At 34.6% G+C, this 22446-nt stretch overlaps 1 long non-coding RNA gene across 2 annotated transcripts in view; it reads left to right on the forward strand.

Annotated features, from left to right (window-relative positions):
* The window catches only part of LOC107973442 (uncharacterized), a 1262479-nt gene that overhangs the window by 1102815 nt on the left and 137218 nt on the right, over positions 1–22446 (forward strand). For both annotated transcript variants that reach the window (XR_010149143.1, XR_010149144.1), the window contains exon 6: positions 18126–18282. This is a non-coding gene — a long non-coding RNA (uncharacterized LOC107973442). The remainder of the gene's footprint in view (positions 1–18125; positions 18283–22446) is intronic.

A 22446-nucleotide genomic window follows, 5' to 3' on the forward strand; every position in this document is an offset into this window, starting at 1 on the left:
TTGTAAGTTGGATTCCTAGGTATTTTATTCTCTTTGAAGCAATTGTGAATGGGAGTTCACTCATGATTTGGCTCTCTGTTTGTCTGTTATTGGTGTATAGGAATGCTTGTGATTTTTGCATGTTGGTTTTTGTATCCTGAGACTTTGCTGAAGTTGCTTATCAACTTAAGGAGATGTTGGGCTGAGACGATGGGGTTTTCTAAATATAAAATCATGTTATCTGCAAACAGGGACAATTTGACTTCCTCATTTCCTAATTGAATACCTTTTATTTCTTTCTCTTGCCTGATTGCCTTGGCCAGAACTTCCAACATTATGTTGAATAGGAGTGGTGACAGAGGGCATCCTTGTCTTATGCCGGTTTTCAAAGGGAATGCTTCCAGATTTTGCCCATTCAGTATGATATTGGCTGCAAGTTTTTCATAAACAGGTCTTATTATTTTGAGATACATTCCATCAATACCTAGTTTATTGAGAGTTTTTAGCATGAAGGGCTGTGGAATTTTATCGAAGGCCTTTTCTGCATCTATTGAGAGAATCGTGTTTTTTTTTTTTTTTGTCATTGGTTCTGTTTATGTGATGGATTACATTTATTGATTTGCATATGTTGAACCAGCCTTGCATCCCAGGGATGAAGCTGATTTAATCGTGGTGGATAAGCTTTTTGATGTGCTGGTGGATTCGGTTTGCCAGTATTTTACTGAGGATTTTTGCATCGATATTCATCAGGGATATTGGTCTAAAATTCTGTTTTTTGTTGTGTCTCTGCCAGGCTTTGGTGTCAGGATGATGCTGGCCTCATAAAATGAGTTACGGAGGATTCCCTCTTTTTCTATTGATTGGAATACTTTCAGCTCCTCTTTGTACCTCCGGTAGAATTCAGCTGTGAATCTGTCTGGTCCTGGACTTTTTTTGGTTGGTAGGCTATTAATTATTGCCTCAATTTCAGAGCCTGTTATTGGTCTATTCAGAGATTCGGCTTCTTCCTGGTTTAGTCTTGGGATGGTGTATGTGTCTGGGAATTTGTCCATTTCTTCTAGATTTTCTAGTTTATTTGCATAGAGGTGTTTATAGTATTCTCTAATGGTAGTTTGTATTTCTGTAGGATCGGTGGTGATATCCCCTTTATCATTTTTTATTGTGTCTATTTGATTCCTCTCTCTTTTCTTCTTTATTAGTTTTGCTAGCAGTCTATCAATTTTGTTCAGAAAACCAGCTCCTAGATTCATTGATGTTTTGAAGGGATTTTTGTCTCTATCTCTTCAGTTCTGCTCTGATCTTAGTTATTTATTGCCTTCTGCTAGCTATTGAATTTGTTTGCTCTTGCTCCTCTAGTTCTTTTCATTGTGATGTTAGGGTATTGATTTTAGATCTTTCCTGCTTTCTTTTGTGGGCATTTAATGCTATAAATTTCCCTCTACACACTGCTTTAAATGTGTCCCAGAGATTCTGTACATTGTGTCTTTGTTCTCATTGGTTTCAAAGAACATTTTTATTTCTGCCTTCATTTCGTTATTTACCCATTAGTCGGTGAATGCCAATTTCTCAAATTCTAACTCTACTCTGACCTTTTCTACATTTAAGTGTGGAATATTTTAGCCTTTGTTTTTTTCTTTTCTTTTGTATTCATTCATATATTGTTGATATTATGTCTGATTCTAGGATGCATAAATGGAAGGAATGGAAATTAAGTGTTTTATTTCTATTTATAAGAGTCAACTCTTGTGATTCTGAATTGTAGTTCTGATGTCCAAAGTTCAAATACAGAATCAGATGAGGAATCTCAAATGTTGATTGGTGAAGAAGCATTGCTGAAATCAATGGATGAGACAGAAAGTAAAAGTCAGAGCTCAGAGTCAGTCACATTTCCAGAATTACTTCTCTATATAATGCTTCTCTGCTTGGAATATGATGTGGCCTGTCACAGTGATGGAAGAGAGTTGAACTAGGAAGGGGCTGTTCAATGTAACGAAGGGAATAGCTTGTACGATCCTTATCAATGTTTATAGCAGAGAACTCACTTGGTGCACTGCCTGCTTACATCATCTCAACGGACATCATGAGATCAGTAAATTTCCCCAAGATAATCCAAGCTAAGTAGACTGGTATCTTCTTTGACCCCGCCTGGAGTTTGGGAAGCATACCTATCATAACATGATATGATGGGAAAAGGAGGAACCCTTTGCGAGGGAATCCTAGAAACGGGAATTGGCTACAATAGGGAAAAACTAGTGCAGAGATGCTGCATAGATCATTGTTTTAATAGTTTAATAAAACGAGAGCTTCATGAGGCAGACCAAGAGAAGAACGTGGCTTTAGAAGACATTTCTGAGTGATAATCATCAGGAAACTTCCTCACACATACTGTGCGGAGATTGGATTAAATTCTCTCAAGGTTCACTAAAGTTCTAACATTCTCTGAGTCTGGGTGATATTTGCAAGTTAGTGGGTATCATGAAAGTACCAAGCATGGGGATTAGAAAGCATAGTAAAGGGACACAGGAAATCATTGAATATAGGATTTATCTGTTCCAATAATTTGACTAAATCTAATTTTTTAATGCTCAGAAGATAAAGACATAGACCCCCTGTTAGTCCAGAGTAGACATACATATCGTCCCCTTTCTTCAGACTCCAAATCTGGTCATCTAAGAGCCTTCATAGTGTTTCATGTTACCATCTGCACATTCAAGCTGCCAGCCCCACCTGACTTTTTAGAGATCACTTGATATTCATTTACTCCAGTGAGAACAATATTTAATAACTACTAATCCTTATCTTCCTTCCATGTCAGGGGTTACTAATGTTGGGATAGTACAGAGGGCAGCACTAGAGCATCTTAAAATTAAAGTACTAGATGTTATTAAACAAATAAGAATATTCATGAAATAAATTATTGTGTAGGGTAGCTTTAATAAACTACTGTAAAACTGAACGGGACTTTCAAAAATGACTTTTTATAAAATAAGGTTATATTGTTTGTATATATATGTGTGACTGGTTAGTAAAAATTTGATTGTTTCTTGTTTTTTTTCCCAATTTATGTTACTATAAATTGTATATTCTACACACACACACACACACACACACACACACACACAGTTTTTAGTCCCTGAAGACCCTAAGGAACAAAGAGTTATGCTTGCATACTGACTTTAAGCTAATGAACAAGCAGTGGCTGACCTTTACAAAGTTATTCATGACACCAAAGACAGCCAATCACCAACCAGTAGTGAATACAGGCTCACCATTCCTTTCACAGTAATGAAAGCTGATAGTTTTGAATGATAAATATCTGCAAAATGGTGCTGTGAAGCATATGCCACATCACATTTAATCTCCCTAACAACTCTATCAGTTAACTGATATTATAACTACTTTAAAAATTATTATTGCATTTCATAAGTGAGAAAATAGAAGTTTAGAAAGTTTCAGTAACAAATTCATAGTTATTCAGTTGGTGAGTGGAGGGCCTGTGATTAGAATCAGATGTCTCTCATATTAAACTGTCTGTAACCTTCACATTGGCTCTCTTAAGTGTGAGGTGAGTTGGAATGACAAGAAATGCTTCTGGGTGCATTTCTTGTTAGTTCCTCCTTGAGTCATCTGTGAAGTTAGTCAACTGTGAACAGAAAGTAATATTAGTGAGAATTTAGAAGTGCAGCATTGAAGACAGTAACAAGTCTATGTCAAAAATTTTAAATCATGAAATATATATAAAAAGTATTTTTATATGTGATTATAATAGGATATAAAAAGTAACCACATGTAGTGAAGTTAGTGCTATTATTGCTATAATATAAATAATGATAATATTTATGTATTCTAAAATATCATTATAGAAATAATTTAATCTCCTATAAGGTGAATGTGACAGTTAATTTTAAGTGTCAACTGGATTGAAGTAGCACAGATAGCTGATAAGCATTATTTCTGGGTATGCCTGTGAGAATGATTCCTTAGAGAATGTCATTTGAATCAGTGGCCAGAGTAAGATAGCTCCACAATCAGTGTGGATGTGCACCATTCAATCTGCTGAGGTCTCAGATAGAACACAAAGGCAGAGGAAAGGCAAATTTACTTTATCTCTTCTGGATGTGGGAGACCCATTTTCTCCTGCCCTTGGACATGAGAACCCTAGCTTGCCTAGACTTTGGACACCAGGACCTGCACCACTGGACTGTCAGGTTCTCAGGCTTTTGGCTTCAGACATTACCATCAGCTTCCCTGGTTTTGAGCTTTTCAGATGGCTTGTCATGGGACTTCTCAGCCTCCATAATTGCATGAGCTAATTCCCTTAATAAATCTCCTTTCCTGAGTATGTGTGTGTGTGAGTATGTGTGTGTGTATACATGTGTATACGTGTACATAGACTATTGGTTTTGGCTTTCTACAGAACTCTGAATGACACAGTGGGGCAGATTTCAAAACATTGTTCCAACAATCTTTCTAGACTAATATTCTACTTATTGCCATATTTTAATTTATTGAAGATAATTATCCTCAAAGCATATATTATCTCAACATAAATTTTTTATGAATTTTATGAATAAAATCAAATCCTTTTTTATTAAATAAGAACTGAGAACTCAGCAAACGGAGAGAGACAGGCCTAAGTAGGAAAGTAGAAAATATTGGGATTAAATAAACCCAGGGAGGATTTTTAAAACTTGGGAGAAGATGAATATTTGTGGGAAAACTGCTCATCTACAGAGCTTTCTGCAACCACTGAGACTGAGTTAAGAGTTCAGAGCACCTTATATGTACAATGATACTGCAGCATGTATGACATTATAATGGTCCCTTTACCTTTTTGACTTTCCCAGGAGATTTTTGAACTTGATGAGAACAGAGATAATTTCTTACTCAGTGATGAAACTCCAGTGTCTGATACATTACAAACATTCAATAGATATTTCTGCATAAATAAGTGAGTGGAGTATTACCTTTGCAATGCATGGCGAACAGTCTCATTAGTCAAATTAAGGACAGAGAATCTGCAGTAAGCTCAATTTGTTCACAATTATTTATTCCCTCCCATATTCTAATGGTTCCCCTATGGCAGGGTATACTTACCTACCTCTTCAGTAATAGGTTTGGCCTCTGAGATTTGTTTTGGAAAATAGAATAAGAAGGCTGGGTGTGGTGGCTCACACCTGTAATCCCAGCAATTTGCGAGGCTGAGGCCTGCGGATCACTTGTTCAAAACCAGCCTGGAGTTCAAAACCAGCTTGGCCAACATGGCGAAACCGTGTCTGTACTAAAAATACAAAAATTGGCCAGACGTGGTGGCACACTCCTGTAATCCCAGCTACTTGGGAGGCTGAGACATGAGAATCGCTTGAACCTAGGAGGTGGAAATTGCAGTGAACACCACTGCACTCCAGCCTGCGTGACAGAGTGAGACTCTATCTCAAAAAAAAAAAAAAAAGAAAAGAAAAAAGAAAAAGAAAAAAAGAAAATAGAATATGGGATGAAATGATAATGAGCTAGTTCTGAGATAAAGGCTTAAGAGACATCATGTGTTTTCACTCAGCCCTCTTGTGCTTGTGTCACTGAATAGGAGAGAAACATGGTTCCAGAAGGGGGAGAAATGATATGGAAAGGATGTGAACCCAAGCCACAGACTGAGTCAAGTCTGGTTAACCTTAGACACATCCACCAGAAGCATAATCTCCAGCAAACCAGTGACTGAGAAATAAATACTTGTTTTAAGAACCCACTAAATTTGGGGGTTGCTTGCTACACATCATTATTATGACAATAGCTGGATAAGGAAGCATCAGAAAGCCCTGGTAAGAGATAGGAAATATGTGTCAAATGTACTTGCTGAAAAATCACAATGGACTAGGCTATATGCAGAGATTCAAACAAGCTATAGATAATAGGTGTGAGAAAATTATCGTGACTCAAGAGTCTCTTTAGTGATAATTTAAATGATATGTTTTATTACATTTTCACAGATTGGCATGTTAAATCATGATTGTAAACATTAAAGGAAAACTTTATTGGACAAACTACCTTTGAAACAGAGGAGGAGGATTTTATTGATCATGCTAGAATTTACCAGGAAATTCAGTAGTTTGCTATTTTTCTCAGCGTGGAAGCACAGACTATAGTAAATAGAAGAACAGGAAGAGAGATGTGTGTATTCATTAAGGGGGCAGAGTTTTCCTCAGTAATTTAGACTGAATAGATAGGAAGAAAGTTATACTTGAATCAAAAGAAGGAGTTTGATAAGCAGACATGGGAGGAAAATATTCCAGGCAGTGAAAATAATAAGTAAAAAGCCCACTAGTTATACATGAATATGGGAGGAATAGAAATCTTAGTTTTGAAGTCTAGAATTATTAGAATTATTAAAGGCCAGTGAGGGGGCAGGAGATCAATGTAGAGAAGTTGGCAGGAGCCATGCAGAGTTCGTTAGACCAATGCTTGAAGACCAATGTTTGTCTTATGCTTTAAAAGCAATAAGAAGCCACTATAAGGTGTTAAGAATGAAGTCTTATTTCTGTGTTTAAAATACTGTGATATGAAGAATGGATGATAGTAGGGTGAGAGTTGAAAGAGGAAATCTTAGTATGCTTTTGGAATAGTGCAAGCAAGATATTTTGTCAAATTTTGTTGGTGTGGTAACTACCCCTACAAAAATTAACAGATGCCAGAAAATGGGCAAATTCAGAGTATATTTTAGTCTTGTTGATGGATTGTGGATGAATTAATTTATAGTGGAAATTAAAGATTATTCTTATTTCTGGGTAGCATCTGACCAGTGACTTCTTTTACTGAAATTGGAAAGCTTGATGAAAGCACAGATTTTTATAGAAAAATAAAAATATTTGCATTTACCTTGTTAAGGCTAAGATACATACAAACTTCTAAGAGTGTTTAGCAAGTAGGCAACTGGGTATATGAGTCTGGATCTTAGCTCTAAGAATGAGGGCTAGGGATATAAATCTGGGAATGAGTCAACAAATGAATGCCATTTAAAGCCATGAGGCTGAATGAGATAGCATAATGAGAGAATGTACACTAATTAGTAATATATGGAATTGCATTTATAATATTATTATCACAGTGACCAGAAATGATTGTTTACTTCCCATCTCTCCTCCCCCTCAAATTCATCTCATGCATGTAACAGAAACTGATTATATCAACAATCTCTTTATATCTGTCAAAATTGATCATTATTCTATAATTCCCATCTTAAAAAAAACTTTAAAAAATGAAATGTAATAGAAGTATGAAGATTAAGGCAATAAACTAGACTAAAATTTTATGTGCATTTAACACAAAGGACCACCCAACGTTTTAAAATACTCTCTATATGTGATGGTAATTTCCCGCATTTGTGTTTCATCCTCACAAAATAAGAGCAGACAAAAAACCCTCTTATTTCCAGATTTACTTATCCTCAGCTGTTTTTTTAGTTAAACATGACCTACGTAAGGTGGTGATCACATAGGGGAATTGATTATCTGGCAAGCATGATCATAAGGTATTTGACTGGACACAAGGGCGGTGGTGAAAGTCCTGGTGTCCAGTCCTGGATGCTATTAATGCCATGTGGAGGTGACAGGGGTGTTTTTACTATGGCAGCCCCAATGAGTGGTTAAAAATAAAATCTTTGAGGCTGGCTGTTTGACCCACCCAAATATTATGTGACCCCTTATTAATTATTATCCTTTAATAAATTTATTTTCTGCTTTAAGCAAAATAATTTCAATATTTGCTATTAAGTCCTGATCAACTCAGAGATAAGTCACAAAGTTGTCTAATACTCTTTATAATATTTGTTCTTGAGACCTATGTCTTTGTTAAATTTTGTTGTTTGTTGTTGTTTTATAACATATATATATGTATATATATGTGTATATATATATATATATATATATTTTTTTTTTTTTTTTGAGAAAGGGTCTGGTTTTGTCACCCAGGCTGGAGTGCAGTGGTGCAATCATGGCTCACTGTAGCATTGACCTCCTGGGTTCAATAGATTCTCCCACCTCAGCTTCCTAAGTATTTGGGACTACATATGTATGCCACTGTGCCCACTTAACTTTTGTATTTTTTGTAGAGATGGGGTTTCACCATGTTGCCCAGGCTTGTCTCAAACTCTTGGGTTTAAGCAGTCCTCCTTCCACTTCGGTCTCCCCAAGTGTGAGCCACCATGCCTGGCCAACTTCAGCTTTTAATTCTTAGCAATCTGAGAATGCCAGGTTTAATTATATATAAAGTTATAACTAATATGTGCATTCACATCTGCTTCTACATGACTTTTCATTAAAATACAAGTTGAAGGATAAAATGGCAGAAAACTGCAAATAAAAGGTTGGATAAAGTAAAAGGGAAATCAGTCTACTACATTTCAAGATATTTACGTAGCTACATTAATCAAGACTATGGTAACAGCAGAGGAATAAACTCATAGAGCAACACAATTAAGTAAAAAATTCAGAAATAGATGCATAAAAATATGCCAGACTGATTTTTGATAACATGACATAACTAATCGAATTCAATGGAGGAAAGATGGTCTTTTCAACAAACGATGAGGGAGCAATGAGCAAGGAAGCAAGCAAGCAAGAGAGAAAAGAACCTTCAGTTAAGTTACGTATCTTATACAGAAATTGATCTAAAATTAATTATGGACTTAAGTGTAAAACATAAAAGTATAAAATCTTTAGAAAAAAGCATAGGAGATATTTTTTTAACCTAGGACTAGGCAGAGTTCTTAGACTTGACGCAGAATGTATAATCAATCAAAAGAAAAATTGATAAATTGGACTTTATTAGAACGTAAACTTTTGTATTATGAAAGGCTCTGTTTAAAGCTACAGACTGGAAGAAAATATTTGCAAACCCCATATTTGATAAAAGGCTAGTATCTACAATATAGGAAGAACCTCAAAATTCAACAGTAAAAACTCATACAGGTCAGGTGCGGTGGCTCACACCGGTAATCCCAGCACTTTGGGAGGCCGAGGAGGGCAGATCACCTGAGTTTGTGACTTTGAGACCAGCCTGGCCAACATGGAGAAACCCCATCTCTACTAAAAATATAAAAATACAAAATTAGCTGGGTGTGGTGGCTCGTGCCTGTAATCCCAGCTACTCGGGAGGCTGAGGCACCAGAATCCCTAGAACTCGGGAGCTGGAGGTTGTGGTGAGCCGTGATCACCATGATCATGCCATTGCACTCCAGCCTGGGCAACAAGAGTGAAACTCTGTCTCAAAACAGAAACAAAAACAAAAAACAGTCTGTCCAATTAGAACCTGGCAAAAGAATAAATACTTCACCAAAGATATATAGATGGTAAGTTAGTACATGAAAAGATGTTCAATATCACTATTAGTGAAATACAAATAATTCCCACAATAAGATATTCTTACATATCTAGAATGGATGAAACATAAAATAGTGGCCATAACAAAATTTGACAAAGACGCAGAACGACTGTACCACTCAGACTTTGCGGTGGGAATGAAAAATGATACAGCCACTCTGGAAAATAGTTCAATAGTGTATTTACTAAACATGCATTTGCCATAGGAGTCAGCTATCACACTCTTAATTGACATTTTTCCCATAGAAGTGAAGCTATGTTAACACAAAAACGTGTACTGAATATATATAGCAGCTTTATTCATAAGTGTCAAAAACTGGAAACAAACAAATTGAACTGCAATGGTTGAATGATTAAACAAACTGTGGTATCTCCCTACCATTGAATTATTCTCAGAAATGAAAAGGAACATAATCTTGAAACATGTAACAATCTGGATAAATCTACAGAGAATTAATGGGAAAAAAAGCCAATTCCAAAAGGTTGCATGCTTTATAATTCCATGCCTATAACATTCTTTAAATAACAAAATTAGAAAAATAAAGACTAGATTCATTGTTGACAAGAGCTAAGGGACAGGTGTGGGTGTGAGGAAAGTGGGTGTGGTCATAAAAGGGCAACACATGGGATGCTTGTGGTGCTGGAAATATTCTGTATCTTGAAGGTGTTGATGCCAATATCCTGGCTGTGATATTGACTAGAGTTTTGAAAGTTGTTAACATTGAGGGTAAGTCGGCAAAGGGCACAGGCTCTCTCTTTATTATTTTTACAACTGAATGTGAATTTATAATTATCTCAAAATGAAGAGTTTAATTTTAAAAAAGTCAAACATCTAAAATAATTATGGGACAAGTAAGCCATATAAGACAAATACTATATGATCCCACTTATATCTAAAGTAGAATCTAAAATAGTCAAATTCATAGAAACATAAAGTAGAACAGTGGTTACCAATGGCTGGGAAGAGGGAAAAACTGGGGAAGTTGTTGTTGAATGGCTATAGAGTTTCAGTTTTGCATGATGAAACAGTTCTGGAGATCTGTATCACAACAATGGAAATATACTTAACACTACCGAACCGTACATTTAAAAATGGCTGAGAAAGTAAACTGTGTTATATGCTTTTTTACCACAATAAAAAGTAATTACTGGGATTTACTCATTGGGAGATTTAAATCAGAGGGACACTGAATTAAGGCTCAGTGGTGCACTGATAAAGGAGAGACTCAGCTGGGAAGTTGTTTTCTCAACTCCAATTTTCTCACTCAGCATTTAGAGTACTATTGCCAACTGGGCTTAAGACACTGCGTTACCGGTGGAGGGTCTTGACTATGAGTCGTCCAGGTTCCTGGCGTTTTGAACAAAGAATTGGACATAATGCACAAACAAAGCAATGAAAATATGAAGCAACAAAAGCGGACATTTATTGAAATGAAAGTAGCCTCCACAGAGTGGGAATGAGCTCGAGGAAGTAGCTCACCAGCCCTGGTTACAGAATTTTCTGGTATTTAAACGCCCTCTACAGGTTTCCTGTTGGTTACTTGGTTTACACCCTATGCAAATGAAGGAGTGGCTCACTACCAGTCTGGTTGCCGAAGGTGACCCATGAGAGGCTGAAGTGAAGTTACAAAGTTATACTCCTGTGCAAATGAAGACTAGGCTCCTGACCAGTCTGATTGGTTGTGGGAGGTGAGTAATCAGAGGTGCTTTCAATTTTTCATCTGCTATGCAGAAAAGGGGTCGGGGATTGCAAAGGGAGTAAACACTGGTCCTTTGGTTATGTGGGCGTGGAAAGTTGGGGTTTTCTTTTTGATTTAGTTCTAAGAAGTCCTAAGAAGTCAGCATGAATTGGCCTTAGGTTCCCTGCCTCCAGACCCTGTACTCCTGCCTTAATTAAACTATACATTGAATGGATTTTCCTCTGGAAAAATATCTGACATTAGAAAAAGACAAGCAGAAACTGATATTTGAGGAAATTTACCAATCCCTGTATGATCATTTCACTGTGAGTCCCGCTAATTGGTAAGTTCCTCTTGAGACATACCAACTTTCTAAAAGATATTTTAGTATATCGTTATTTTTATAATGTTTTGTGCATGGATATGAGTGTGAAAAGACACTAACTCTAAAGTAATATATGCAATAGATATGTAAAGTTTAGAGAACAATTTTATGTATAAACACCACCCAATCCAGGAAGTTCAACAGTAGCAAAATACGAAAAGACCCTTGTGGCCTGCCCCTGTTTTATCCTCCCCTTTTCTCAGATTCTATAACTGCTTTGAATGTTGCCTTTTAACACTTTTGCTACATTTACATGAATCCTTGGAATATTATATAATTTTATCTGTTTTTTAACATATAAATGGAGTCATATTATATCAATTATGATACCTTCTTTCATTCGGCATTAGGCTTTTCTCAATTTATGTCAGTGCATAACAGTGTTATTTATTTGGTCTTTTGTCTCTTTATTCTTTTAATTTTGTTTTGCTGTTGTAAGCAAGGTTTCATTTTATGCATTCTTGTCCATTTCTCTTAGTAAAGTGTGCAAGAGTTGCAGAATGGTGAAAAAATAGCGTAATTCAACATATGAATGGTTAACTTTAGAAGATACCTTAAGGTCGGGCGCGGTGGCTCACGCCTGTAATCCCGGCACTTTAGGAGGCTGAGGCGGGCAGATCACCTGAAGTCAGGAGTTTGAGATTAGCCTGGCCAACATGGTGAAACCCAGTCTCTACTAAAAAATACAAACAATTAGCTGGGCGTGCGACAGGTGCCTGTAATTCCAGCTACTCGGGAAGCAAAGGCAGGAAAATCGCTTGAACCTGGGAGGCGGAGGTTGCAGTGAGCCGAGGTCGCATCACTGCACTCTAGCCTGGGCAACAGAGTGAGACTCTGTCTCAAAAAAAAAAAAAAAAAGTTAAATGTTAAATTGCTTTTCAATTAAACATACCAATTTAAATGTCCAAGAATATTTATCATGTTTTTCATACTCTATCAACAATTGGTAATAATTTAAAACTTTTAAACATAATGTTTTGTCTTTTGTTTAGTAAAAAGCATCTAACTGTACTTTTATGGTTATTTACATAATTACAATAAGATTAAATATTTTTTGGCACATGCACTCTCTTTCCTGTAATATTTCCATTTTCTTTTTTTTTTTTTTTCTGAGACGGAGTCTCGCTCTGTCGGTTAGGCTGGAGTGCAGTGGCGGGATCTCGGCTCACTGCAAGCTCCGCCTCCCGGGTTCACGCCATTCTTCTGCCTCAGCCTCCTGAGTAGCTGGGACTACAGGCGCCCGCCACCACGCCCGGCTAATTTTTTGTATTTTTATTACAGACGGGGTTTCACTGTGTTAGCCAGGATGTTCTCGATCTCCTGACCTCGTGATCCGCCCGCCTTGGCCTCCCAAAGTGCTGGGATTACAGGCATGAGCCACCGCGTCTGGCCTCATTGTTTGTTTTTATTGATTCATGTTTCTTTATATATTGTAGATAAAAAACATTATTTGTTATAGGCATGGAATATATAGTCTATTATGTTTGTAGCTTCCATTTTTGTTACCTTAATAACATTTTTGGTACACAAAATATTTTTTCATTTTAATGTACCCAAATTTATCAATATATATATTTTTGGTTATGCTTTCTGTTTGAGTTCAATTCAGGAAATCTTTTCTTACCATGACATCCTAAAGATAGCATTCTATATTATATTCTAAAGTTTATATATCTGTATTCCACGTAGAAATGATGGTTTGAAAATGAGACAAAGGAAAATACAATTTCGATTTTTTAATATGAATGGCTAATTGGCTCAGCATCATTTATTTGAAAGCTGCTTTTCTCATTAAATTTTCTAACTGTCATAAATTAAACTGCTGTGTATGGATACATCTAGGACTAAAATCTCTACTGTATTCTATTAGTTTCTTTAACTCTGTCCCCATTGTACAATGTCTTAATTATTTTAGCTTTATAATAATTCTTAATGCCTCTTAAGGTAACTTCTTCACCGAGAGTTTTGAGAGTGCCTTGCTTTTTAATAGATCTCTTATTCCCCGATGCTTTTAGAATTACTTTGTCAAGGAGGGAGGAAAAAAAAAATCTTGGCAATTACATTTGAATTATATTGAATATTCATATGTTCATATTTCTTTAAATTTTCCACTTGAAGTATACTGATGTGTCTATGGTATTGAATATTACGGTGAAGATACACAGTAAATCTTGCTATTTTGATTTTAAAAACTGGCAAGCATTTTACAATTGTCTCCCCAAGGTCTTTTCCTGTTCTTAGATTTGTTTCTAAATACTTTAGAATTTTATGTTATAGTAAAAAGAATCTATTTTATTCCATTTAAAAGGTTTTTTTCCTGATATTTTGAAATGCAATTGAATTTTGTTCATTGATTTTTTTATCCAGAAATTTTGTATTCTAATAACATAGATACATACCTAAATACACACATAGATTGATTGAGTCAGTATGATTCTCTAGGTAGATAATCATATAATCCACAAATAATGAGTTTAATTTCTTACTTCCTCATCCTTTTATTTTATTTATGTGTATATTTATCTTTCCCGCATTAGTCATTTGGCTTCTTCACTAATGGTGAATTAAAATGATTATAATAGGTACACATCTTTATTTCTAATCTTAGAGATATTACTTTCAATATCACAATATAGTTTTAATCTTAAAAATACTTTTGTAGCTTTACCAGGTTAAGGATGTCTCCTTAAACTGAAAAGAATCTTCTTTATTTTAATTTTTGAACCATAAACTGATGTTGAATTTTATCATATGCTCTTTGTGTATGTATTGATGTGATTATAACACTATTCTACTTTAATTATTAAAATGATAAATATATTGGGCTTTTGTGCAAAACAGCCTTGAACTTCCTAAATAAACTCAATGTAGGTAATGCTATAATTTTATACATTGCTTTCTCAGACTCATTAAGATTTTGGTAAGGGTATGTGCATTTATATCCATAAGTAAATTTGTCCTGTAATTTTTTATTTACTGTTCTTTTTGAATTTTGGTATCAAGGTTATGCTAGCATAATTAAATAAGTTAAAAAAAAATTTTTTTTCTACATTCTGAAATATAAGAATAGAATTGATTATTTGTAAAACATCTTCAAAACTGTGTGGGAATGTATTTGCATTTATGTGACATTTTTAACTGTTAATCAGTGTTTATATTAGATTTGAGCTCTAGAGTCTCTGTAATTTCTCAGGTTAGTTTTGATCAGTTATATTTTTCTGAATTTGTTTATTTCTCAAATATTTTTAGATTGAATCATATAAATTTATTCATAATATATCAAAATCCAAGCAGATTTTTTGAGGAAAACTGATAAGCAGACATATTTTATGTTTATATAGAAGCATACAGAATACAGAATAGAATAGCTATTCTTAAGAATAATAATTGAAGGTTTTAAACTACTGCATACCAAGATTTACCATGTAGCTACAGTTTTGAAGACAGTGTAATATAGGTCAATGTATGTGACCAATGAAACAGAATCGAATGTTGTATACAGTCATCTGATATGCAACAAAGGCACCCCTATAAATCAGTGGGGAAAATAATTGTCTTTTTTGATAAACTGTGCTGAATTAATTGGATATCTGAGGGAAACAAAAAGTGACCCTTGATTCCCTCTGTCACACCATACAAAAAATAAGTTTCAAGTGGTTATAAACCTAAATATGAAAGGGAAAACATAAAGACTAGAAAAATACATCTACATATGTTTTCATAATCTTGCCTTTGACAATGATTTCTTTTTTATTTATGTATAATAGTTTTCTATATTTTGGGAGTTCATGTGATATTTTGATACCTGTATATAATGTGTAATGATCAAATTAGAGTATTTAGGATATCTATCACCTCAAAAATTTATCTTTTCTGCATATTAGAAAAAATTCCCAATTAGTACATAAAAATCCTGGTTATCAGAGAAAAATAAAATAGTTGAGTTTATTAAAACTAAAAGCTTCTGTTCATTTGAGTAGAGCAATAAAAGAATGAAAATGCAACCATATTGGAAGAATATCTTCAATCTATTTGTTGAATGACTTGTATTCAAGGAAGAGACAAGAAACTATAAAAAATCAGCATAAATAGTGAAGTATTTTAAAAAAATAGATTCCGAAATGCCAATGAACACATTAAAGGATAGATATTAGTCATAATAGATATGCAAATTAAACCCAAATCAAATAACACTACACAGCTACCAAAATTGTAATGAACAAGGTAGCAATTTTCAGGTGATCTTAAATAGGTTGAGCAACTATAAATACCATACTTGGAGGGAGTATAAATTTGTACAACTACTTCAGAAAATTGTATATTACTTACTAAAGTATATGCCCTATCCAACTTTTCTATGTACACATAGTAAGGGTACTATGTACACTCCTGCTATGTGTACATCCAAATAATGTGTGCATGACCACCAAAAGGCATATACAAAAATTTGCACGGAACCTTTACTTATAATAACTCAAAATTTCAAAACAACCAGTTTCCCTTCACATAAGAATAGACATATAATTTTTGGTATATTTTTACCACATAATACCACCAAAGTAATTTTAAAAATTGCTGCTACATGCAACAACATAAATTAATCTAAAAAAATTCATGTGGAAAAAAATGTGCAAGTCTAGAAGTGAGTATTCTTTGTTTCTACTTATATGAATTTCAAAAACAGGCAAAATTAATTGATGATGATAGAAGTTTAGAGTAGTACTGATGCGTATCGCCTGGGAAGGAGCCCAAGGCAAGCTTGAAATACACTATATCTTGATCTTGATGATGGTTACATATACAAAAATTCATTGAATATTTGAGATTTGGTCATTAAATAAAAATGTAAATAAAAACATTAAAAGGAATAAAGATTACACACCAAAAGAGTTCACACCAACCATAAAATTCTAGATTGTGTGTCTACTAGGAAAAACAAAATATATGTCTGTGAATTATATGTCAAGTAAAATTCTTACAGAAAAAAATGCGGAGATGAAAATCAGGTGTGAATCTTTGAGAAGTGATTAGAAGAGGTTTGAGTTAAACACAAAAGGTTCCTGGGACATTCAAACATGATTCCATTATAATGAAAACTTATTTCCAGGAAAAAAATCTAAGAAAAAATATAATTTAATAGGACAAAAAAAGTCCTGACCATTAAAGAAAAAATGGTACAGTTGACTATTAAAATAAAAACTTCTATAGATACCAAAATAAAAGACAATGTAAGATACACACTGCATTTACTTATGTATTGAAGTTCTGAAACGAGTCTTTGTGTGTGACTATAAACTGAAAATTTAAGCAAATCAAAAATAATACCTGAGTTGAGTGACAGGCTGCATTTCTAAGATGCATGTGGTAAGATGGCCCAGTAGGTGGCCAGGTCTAGGCAGAGGGGTGAGGGTGGGTGGGAGCTGAGGTGTCAAAAGGCTCAGGTCAATGACCTCTTCCTCAAGATTTGCTCTGGTTCAACCTTACCCTTCTCTGCTATCTTGGAGCTTACCTTGGAGCTGATCTTGGAGCTAATCTTGGATGACATACTGAAGACTTTGGAAGAGGAAGCATAGTTATATTAGGTGATGTGTTGAGGTGGTGATGTGGATTCAGTGGATTATGCTGCAAACTTTCACCATGAGGAGTCACACAAGATGATGTTGAGACCCACCAAGCCTATAAACACATGACTCACACCATGAGGAAAAAGAAGGGCTGCTTACCACTGAGTTGGAGCCCATGGGTGTGCAGCAAGAGGATGAACTGGTAGTTTCAGCATGTGATTTTATATATATATATACTCATACATATACATATGTAACTGTGTGTGTGTATATATATGAGAGAGAAAGGAAAGGGTGAGAAAAAATAAGAAAGAAAAGTTTAACTTAGTTGTAAGAAATGGCAACACCACACACAAATTTATATATGCATGTACATATTTGTGTGGATGTATGTTTATAAATGTGTCAAAATTAAAATGGTTAAAATAATTTAATAATGACAAAAGAAGAATTACTTCATTATGTATTTAGAAGGCATATGACAAGCTTTCATGGAGCCAGCTAGTATTTTGTTATCAACATCTAGTGCTTAATAATTTTAATGATTTTTTGCATGGCTGGCTCATCTTGAAGCCAGTAATATTTATCATTTATTAGTTCTGGGGTTTGGTTTAATATTTTCCATAGTTCCAGCTACTTCCTCTTAATAATTATATAGCTGTTAAAAAGTAAGCAACTGCATTAGGTATTTATAATAAAAAACACCACGTGAAAGAAGTAATCATCTATTCCTGGAAAGGATTCAGAAGTCTTGGGTTTAGATTCTGCCTCCTTTGCTGACTGTAGTTAACAAACACCACAGAACTATGCCTTTTTCCCCATACTTATTCATTTAGAAGTATTGATGAAATAAAAATAATTAAGAATTGTGCTGAATTATGCATGCAATAAACCATAATTCAATTTTATTTTTTAATAAGAATAGCTATATAACTGAACCAAGAATATGTTTGAGTAACCACCACATGGCCAGAACTATTGTACTGAAATACAATAAAGAGTATAATAAATTAAATGATTATATACAAACAAGCAATTTATTTGGAAAATTTATCTACACACACACACACACACACACACACACGTATTTGCAGTAAGAAGACTTGAATTATATATTAACACTCTTTTCCTTTCTTTTCTGTTCTAGGCAAACTGGCGGTCATACTCTTCTCTAAATGAGCCAACACTCCCTAGGAGACCTCAGTAGAACTCCCTCTTCTCTGCTGGAAAGGTTTTGCCTCCCCAGGACCCATACCTCACCATCCATGCATGACATTCTGGCCTCAAGTATCCACTCCTCAAAGGTACTTCCTGACCACTTTGTTTAAAGCAATACATCTCAAAGTTTAACATGTGTGTGAATCACCTGGGTTTTTATTTAATACGCAGTTTCTTTCAGTAAATCTGGGAAAAGTGGGGTCAAATTCCCAGGTGATGCCTATATTGATGGTCCCAGTGGCACACTTTGCCTAGCAAAGACTTAAAAGAGTCCTTCTCCCATTACTCTTGATCCTTTCATTCTGTTTTTTTGTTTGTTTGTTTGTTTGTTCATTTGTTTTTTTGAGACAGCCTCACTCTATCACCCAGGCTGGAGTGCAGTGGTGTGATCTTGACTCACTGAAACCTCCGCCTCCCAGGTTCAAGGGATTCTTGTGCTTCAGCCTCCCGTGTAGCTGGGATTACAGGTGTGTACCACCATACCTGGCTAATTTTTGTATATTTTTAGTAGAGACGGGGTTTCACCATGTTGGCTAGGCTGGTCTCGAACTCCTGTCGTCAAGTGATCTGCCCACCTCAGCCTCCCAAAGTGCTGGGATTACAGACATGAGCCACCCTCTGTTTTATTTTTCTCTACAGCACTTGCAATATCATAGCTTTACTACATTAGCAATCAGGTAGTAAGCTTATTTAGTTAGGTATGTGCTTGCTTATTGTCTGTCACCTCCAGGAGACTATGTATCATGCAAGCTGGGACATCACATATGATATTCAACCGTGTTCTAAGTATTTAGAACTGTGGAACACACAGCTGGTGCCGAAAACTATTTGTGGAATAAATGGGTGATATATGTGATGTCGCATGTAACAAATAGCAATTTTCAATATAACTTAGTTGGTTTATTTTTGTTGTTGTTGCTCTTTTTTGAGGGATGGGATTCAGGTACAAATAGTCCATTCTATATCTCAGTTCATAACACATTATCTCTGGAGTTTTTCTTCCTCACTTCTTTCAGATCCCCTTCTTCTTTCTTCTCCCATATACTTCTACTCTACTGTGTTAAATAGATGTCTCCTTAGATATTCATACATCTTTGCAAAATATATGATATTATTTTATGAATATTTTTAAATTTAAGTGAATGCCATTTTGCCATCAATCTTAATCTGTTTTTATTTCCATTGGCAGTATTTTCAAGATTTATCCATATTGCTGAGAATACAATCAGTTAATTCTAATAACTGAATTGTATCCCACAGCACGCATCAACGATATTTTGCTTATCCATTCACTAGTGATAGGCTCCTACATGGCCTCCAGTTTTCTGCTATCACAAACAATTGAAAATCTACTAATACTCAGTAAGGACAATAAAAGTCTTGGCATATGAACTGCAATCCACTGCCTCCCTCCACCTTCTAAAGCAGAGTGACAAATTCCAGTCCAGGGGAGGGCAGTCAAGAACACAGGGCTTCCACTTCCTTCAGCTCCCAACTCAAAAAATTAGTAAAAAAAAAATAAAATAAATAAAACATCAGATTATGAAATAAATATTCACTTAATGCAAGAAAGCAATAAAGGAGATTGAGAAAGAAAACCTGACGGAAGTCATATAGAAAACAAAAAGTAAAATTTCAGGCTTAAATCCAACTATATCCATAAAAACATTAAATTGCAATGGATAATAGCTTCTAATCAGAAGTCAGAGAGAATAAGATATAATTAAAAATAAAAGCTCCAACTATGTGCTGTCTACAATAGACACAGTTGAGATTCAAAAATACAAATAGATTGAAAGCAAAAGAATTGAAAAAATGTGTCATGCAAATAACAATTATGAAACTAGAGTGGCTATACGAAATACCATAACATAGACATTAAAATATTATGGAAATAGCAACATTTATAATTAAACATTAATCAGGGAGATTCAAAATTATAGACTTACTTGCACCAAACAATAGAACATCAAATGCATGAAGAAAAATATGACAAAAATGGAGAAATGGGCAATTCAACAATAACAGTTAGATGCTTTAAGGCCTCACTTGAAATATCGGATACATCAACTAAGCAGAAGATTAACAATAGGTAGAAGATTTAAATAACATTATAAGCCAACTAGACCTAACAGTCATTTATAGAACATCACTCCAAAAACAGCAGAATGCACATTCTTTTCAAGTACATACGGAACATTCTCCACCATAGAACATATACTAGGTCATTTTAAAAATCTTAATACATGTATAGAATTGAAATAATACAAAATATGTTCTCTAAGCACAATGCAAGAAAATTAGAAATTTATATTGGAAAGAAATTTGAGAAACAAATCTGAAAAGTTAATCAACAAACTTTTAAATAATAAATGGCTCAAAAAAGCCATAAAAGGCAAATTACAAAATAGTTTGAGATGAATGCAAAATAAAATGCAACACACTAAAACTTATGGGAAGAAGCTAAAGCAGAGCTTAGAAAAAAAATTGCACACGTAGTTACCTATATTAACAAAGAAGAAAGAGCTCAAATAAATAACATAGCTTTCCATCTTAGGGCACTGAAATAAAGGAGAGTAAATCCAAAGTAACCAGAATGAAGAAAATAGTAGAAAATACAGTGGAAACAAATGAAAAAGAGAATAGAAAAGCAATAGAAAAAAACGAAAAGAACCAAGTGTTAGTTCTTTCCAAATGTTAACAAAATTGACAAATCTTTAGACAGAGTGATCAAGGTGAAAAGAGAAAACTCAGATTACTAAAATTAGAAATAAAATAAATGACATAACTACTCACCTTACAAAAATAAAATTGATTGAAAAGAATACTGTTAATAATTGTGTGCCAATAAATGATACAGCTTAGATGAAATGGACCATTTCTACAAGGACACAAACAACTGAAATTGACCTAAGAAGCCACAGAAAAATATAAATTGACCTTTAGGAAGGAAGGAAGGAGGGAAGAAGGGAAGGAAGGGAGGAAGGGAGGAAGGGAGGACAGATGGGAAGGAGGGAGGAAGGGAATTACATATCAAAAAACTCACAAAGAAAAACCCATACCTAGAAGTCTTCACAAATAAATTCTATAAAACATTTAAAAATAACCTATACCAATTCCTCACAAACTTTTTCAAAAAAGAGAAGGGGGGACTACTTCCCCACTCGTTCTATAAGTGAGTATTTCCTTGTATTCCAAACCAGACAAAAATGTTACCTGAAACACAGACCATTATTCCTTATAAGGAAGAATTAAAAATAGATGCAAAAATGCTGAACAAATTTTAACAAATCTGCTGTTAAGCTCCTAAAGTGATTTCTTAATTATAGTTATTGTATTTTCCAATATAATATTTTCTCTTTGGTTACCTTTTGTAATATCTATCTCTTGAGCAATATCCTCCATTTGATGATATATCCTTCTTATACTTCCCTTCAATTCTTTAGACATAGTTTACCTACATTCTTTTATATAATAAAAGTTTAATAATGACTGAATTAAAATATTTTTCTAGTAAGTCCAACATCTGGCCCCCTCGCGGATAGTTTCCTTATACTACTTTTTTCTTGCATATTAGCCATACGTTCATGTTTCTTTTTGTGTTTTGCATTTTTAATTGAAAAGTAAATATACAAATTATTTAAGTTATTTATAAAATTAAAAATCAAGCAGTCATTAAAAGCCCTGAAGCAGGTTGATACATGCTAAAATAGAAAAATATTGAAGATATAATGCTTACTGCATTAAGAAAAGTATAGAATAGTATGTATGGTATGCTATCATTTGTGTTAAAAAATGAATATAAACACATACACACCTATACAAATGTATAAGCATCAAAACATTTATTCTGAGGATACACAAGAAAGAAACTAGTAGCCTGGGCGACAAAGCAAGACCCTGTCTCTGCAGAAATGTAAAAAGTAACAATAAACAGGAGTGCTGTCATACTGCTGTAGTCCTAGCTACTCGTGAGGCTAAGGTGGCAGGACGGGTTGAACCCAGGAGTTCAAGATTGCAGTGAGCTATGATTGTGCCGCTGAACTCGAGCCTGGGTGACAAAGTGAGACTCAGTCTCAAAAAAAAAAGAGAAAGAAAGAAAGAGAGAGAGAGAGAGAGAGAGGAAGAGAGAGAGAGAGAAAGAAAGAAGGAAAGAAAGAAGGAAAGAAAGAAAAAGAAAGAGAAAGAAACTAGTCACAAGATTAGCTTTGAGTAGAAGAAATTAATGGATGGAATTAAGGTAAATGATA

Source organism: Pan troglodytes, chromosome 12 (assembly GCF_028858775.2).
Source record: "Pan troglodytes isolate AG18354 chromosome 12, NHGRI_mPanTro3-v2.0_pri, whole genome shotgun sequence".
Classification (NCBI taxonomy): domain Eukaryota; kingdom Metazoa; phylum Chordata; class Mammalia; order Primates; family Hominidae; genus Pan; species Pan troglodytes.